The 5332-nt window shown below is 49.3% G+C and overlaps 1 pseudogene; it reads left to right on the top strand.

The window, feature by feature from the left end:
* Nucleotides 1-1679: 1679 nt before the first annotated feature.
* LOC101640812 overlaps nt 1680-5332 on the top strand; it is a 13228-nt pseudogene continuing 9575 nt past the window's right edge.

Here is a 5332-nt window from a genome sequence, read left to right as displayed (position 1 = left end):
CACACACAGTGATGCTGACTGCAGGAGGAAAGGCTACTCTGTGAATGTGTAAGTATCTCAGCGCTGGCAGGGACCTCCACACAGTTGCTCCAGCACCCAGGGCTACATTAGGGTAGGTTCATGTGGCTTCTCCTAAGGGATGTCTTGCAGGAAGTGAGTCTTGCCAGCCAAAGCAGGGAACTGGCTAAGGCAGCTGCATCCTGGTCCGAACATCAGAAAGCAAGAGACCTGGTAACTCGGAAGGTGAGTTCTGAGCCATTTATCCCTCCGCCCTTCAATTAACCCATGTGTTTATTGGCCAGGTTGACACAATAAACTAACTCAATCCATCCTTTGCCAACTTGGCACCTGTACATCATTCTTTAGCCTCACAATTGCAATTAAGTAATACCTACACCTTAATCCTATAATCCTGTGAATATGTACCCCCACCTAAGAAAGTTTGTAAGCCAACCACTTCATGCCATTATCCCCCCAATTTTGAGTATCCAATTTATATACTGCCCACTTATATCAACCAAGTTTTATGAGAAGACAATCATATTTTTCGACATGAAGAGTCTTCATTCCAGTTGGAACCTTGTGAAGTTTGCATCCATAAGCAAAGTCAAATCCAGACCTGCCATCCATAAAGTCAGCAACAATATGCACCAATTCACAGGCTTAAAAATCTCCACACAGGCTTAAAAATCTCCATCTAGTCGGGTTCTGGTGAACTCAATGTGCTACCTCACTCAGCCTCCACAGGATGCCCATTGGTGGCCTTGCCTTTCGACCATGGGCTTTCACCAATACTCAACAAGCCTAGCCTTCTGGTTGCTAGGTCATGAACTTTAGACCAGGCAAACCGCTCTCGTTTTCTCTTTTTCCTGTAAACCAAGTCCACAGGTGTCAGTGGCCAAACTCAACCTGTTTCTTTATTGCTGAAGTTCTCCCACTTCCACTCAACAAGTAGATCCAGGTAGTTACCTGGCAAGCATTTCAGCCTGCTCACAGGCTCCCTTTAACATTAGTACCAGAGAGGATTTTCTTTATGGTTCCAGATTCTTTCCAGCTTCTGACAAAGATGACTGGTTCCCGAGTACTCCAAATCACTGGGTGGGGCATATGTTTTCAAAGCTTTCTTTGTAGGTGTAGCCTAAACCCATCTAAAGATCACATTTTAATGGCTCAAAGCAAGTGGGCTTATAAACTTTCTATTTTCCTGCTTCCCATATTTTCCCCAGAAAACAACCGAGTAAAGTATGGCTTTATCTGACCTCTGGTTAGACAGATGATTTGTTTTTCCAGTACCCCACTCCCAAGGTACCATAAAGTGTTAGTCTAGGGTACTGGAGAAACAAATCATAAAATGGAGAGTAGATGTTTGTTTGACCTCTCCCTCATAGTAGTTTTTCTTTGTCTAGCATCATAAGCATCTCATTCCTGGTGGCGTGGTTATGTATTTGGCTGATAACCATAAGATCAATCGTTCAAAACCACTAGCTGCTCTGTGGGAGAAAGATAAGGTTTTCTACTTCCATAAAGAGTTATAGACTCGGAGTGAGCCCCTCGCCCAGTCCGGCGATTGGGGACTCTCAAGCACATGAAGTGAATGCTCCCTGGGAGGACTTGGGTGCTGAGCCAGGCATGAAGGTCTTGAGTTGGAGCCTCAGCCTTGGGGACCCTGGATCTCTGTCATGGAGACTGAGCACAAGCAGAACTCCAACTCCACTAATGGCAGTTCGAGCTTAGGGGGCAGATCTCAGCCCAAGAGAGCTCAAATGTCTTTGTGTGAAGGCAAGCAGTGCAGGCTCTGCAGCGGCAGCCCAACGTGGCTCAGTATGTCCCTCAGTTCATGTTCTAGCAGCAACTCGGCAATGCTCAGCTGCATGGTCTGGCTGCCGTACAGCAGGCCACCATTGCTACTAGTCAGCAGGCCAGCTCCCCCAACACCAGCACCACACAGCTCCCGTCTTCCACCACCCACGCCTCAGTGCAGAACTTGGCAGTAAGGAACCAACAGGCCTCAGCCCATGGAACCCAAGTGCAAGGCTCAACTCAGAAGGCCTTTCTTCCTGGATCCTCTCCTACCTCTCTCTAGCTTTTCCCAACCCTCGCTGTGACTGGCCAGTCCCTGAATCTTAGCCAAGCTGGTAGAGGCAGTGGGAGTAGCATCCCAGGATCCATGAGTCCAGGTGGAGGTGGCCAGGCCCCTGGGGACTTGGGTCAGTTGCCTTCTTCAGGAATGGGTGGTAGGAACTGTCCCAGAAGAGGTTCAGGTGTGATACAGCCCTTGCCTGCAGCCCAAACAGCGATTTTGAGCCAGGGTAACCAGACAGAGGCAGAAAGTGCAGCAGCCAAGAAGGCAGAAACAGAAGGGAGTGGTCAGCAGGAAGTGGGCATGAACCTGACATGGACAACAGCACCAGCTCCCAGCCAGACTCATTAGCACAGCCACCTACACCCAGATCCAGCCCCATTCACAGATTCAGCCACAGCAGCAGATCCACCTCTAGCAGAAGCAGGTGGTGATCCAGCAGCAGGTTGTCATCCGCCACCAGCAGCAGGTCCAGCACCAGCTCTCCCAGCTACTCCACCCAGCCACTCACCTCCAGTTGGCCCAGCAGCAGCAGCAAGCCACAATTCTCACTGCCCCTCAGCCACCACAGGTCCCACCCACTCAGCAGGTCCCACCCTCCCTGGGCCCAGCAACAAGCCCAGACCCTGGTTTTTTTTTGTTTTGTTTTTTTCTTTCATTTTTTTAAAAAAACATTTTATTAGGGGCTCATACAACTGTTATCGCAATCCATACACACATCAATTGTGTAAAGCACTGCAGTCTTCACCTCTGTCCCTCCCACTTGACCTGACTCCCAAGCCACCCATCCCTATCCAATCCAAACCCCCTGTAGCATGGATCAAGCCTCCTCAATTAGAGTCTGCTACCATGTCTGCTACCCATCAACCACCACCTCACATCCTGGTGCAAGCTGTAGGTACCCGGCAGCCAGGCAGCCCAGGCACAGGCATTGGGGCTAGCACAGCTGGCAGCTGCTGTGCCTCCTTCCTGGGAAATGGCAGAGGCAGTGTGGGCTGGTCAGGCCTGTCTGGCCGCCTCACCACCTTCATCCTAGGCTCCTGGTGCACTGTAGGAGTGCTCTTCCACATTGGCCCCTGCGATGACCCTTGCCCCCTGTGCAGGGGACAGCACATGCTGTAAAGGGTGGTGCATCAACCTCCTCACCGGTTGTAGCCCAGCTTCCTGCTGCCTTCTACATGCAGTCTGTGCACTTCCTGGGTAAACCGCAGACATTGGCTATCAAGTGCAAGGCTGAGTCTGAAGAAGAGAGAGAAGATGTCTCTACATTTGTTTCAGTGCTTCTTGCTAAGATATCTCCTGTAGCCGAGAGTCCAAAGGCCCTAGAGGAGAAGAACAGTCTTGGAGAGAAAGCTGAGCCATTGGCTGGTGTAAATGCTAATACCCTAAGCAGTGAACTCGGAACCTTGACCTCAGCCTCAACACCACCACCTCCTACACTCACCATGGTGTCCAGGCAGATGATGACTCAACCCACACAGGCCATTGTGAAGCCCCAGATTCTCACCCACACCATCAAAGGCTTTGTTATCCAGGAAGGAGCAGAACTTTTCCCGGTGGGATGTTCTCCATTGCTGAAAGAGTCTGAGAAACCACTACAGACAGGTCTCCCGACAGAACTGAATGAAAGTCCGTCAGGTGGACCCTTGGGAGGGCCCATCTGCCAAACCAGATAAGGCAAATCTCCTGAAGTGCGAGTACTGTGGGAAGTACGCCCTTGGAGAGCAGTTCCGAGGCTCCAAGAGGTTTTGTTCCATGACGTGCCAAGAGGTACAGTGTGAGCTGTAGCCACCAGTTCCAATTGAAGAGGAAAGAAATGAAAATGTTTCAGGAAGCCAACTGTGCTCGAGTTTGCCAGCAGGGGCCTCGGCGCAGCTCCTCCGATATTATCTGTGCCAAGATCCAGGGCAGGCGCCATTGGAGCAAGAGGACTATGTAGTCTGGGCTCAGATATTCTAGTTATGAGGAAGCACTCTCTCCAACATCTCCTGGGCCTTTATCCGTGTGAGCTGGGCATGGAGAACGTGACCTGGGGAACTCCAACACAGCTCCGCCAACACCAGGACTACTACAGGGCATCAACCCCATGCTCCTGTCCAGTAACCCAAGTCCTTGGAGTGTCGAGGAGGTGTATGAGTTTATTGCTTCTGTACAAGGTTGCCAAGAGATTGCAGAAGAATTTCACTCCCAGGAGATTGATGGACAGGCTCTTTTATTACTTAAAGAAGAACACCTTACAAGTGCCATGAACATCAAACTGGGTCCTGCCCTCAATATCTGTGCCAAGATTAGGTTTCCTCAAGGAGACCTAATGTGCCCTCTTGCACAAACCAGCCTCAGACAGACACTCTTTACTGTCCAGCTCATACAACCTGGGACCAGAAGAGCCTTTATGGGAAAGAGCTGTCCCAATTCTATAAACCTTCCCCAGAGGGGATTGCTGGGACAGGGAAGGAAGCATGCAAGGACTGGTTGCTGGTGCTACATGCGTGGCAGCAGCTTTTGAATTTTCTTTGGGTTCTACTTTAAGTCCAGTTCTCACCTTCCCCACTGGCCCTCATGACATTCTAGAGTACCAGTGCTGCTCAGCCTTATTCTGGAGTGGGGCATCTAGCCAGGGACGCGGGTCTTTTGAGGGGAATGTACGATACTGGTAAGTAAAGGAAATGGGTGGGATATAGGTTGCCCCTCAAGAGAGAGGGGTAGGATTTTCTGGCTTGTGTGACAAGTAGCAAAATGGGCCAGACCCCACCCCTCTTCCCTTTCGATTGTCCCACTGTATCTGTGGCCCAGAGTGTACTTTATTGTCACTGACTCCCTTAGAATTGAACCTTTTTACCTGCATCCATAGCAGGGTCACTTGGCTAGCATCTTTCTGATTTGCTGCTGGGACTAAAAGTATTTAACTGACATCTCTGTGGCCGTTGTCACTTTTTTTTTGGCATTACAAAGAATCTTTATTTTTAAGTGCTTGTTGCCATTACATTAATAACAAGTAACAGCTATTACGTGCTAATAGCTAGTCATTTATTTTTTTTCCTGATTTTATTTTTATTTATTTATTTTAATCATTTTATTAGGGGCGCATACAGCTCTTATTACAATCCATACATATATCAGTTGTGTAAAGCACATTTTTACATTTATTGCCCTCATCATACTCAAAACATGTGCTCTCTGCTTAAGCCCCTGGCATAAGGTCCTCATTTTTTCCCCCTCCCGCCCCGCTCCCCCATCCCTCATGAGCCCTTG

The sequence above is a fragment of the Echinops telfairi genome, unplaced genomic scaffold (genome assembly GCF_000313985.2).
Source record: "Echinops telfairi isolate 266 unplaced genomic scaffold, ASM31398v2 ScPeMD7_9;HRSCAF=40, whole genome shotgun sequence".
Lineage (NCBI taxonomy): Eukaryota > Metazoa > Chordata > Mammalia > Afrosoricida > Tenrecidae > Echinops > Echinops telfairi.
This window is presented reverse-complemented; position numbering and strand designations above follow the sequence as displayed.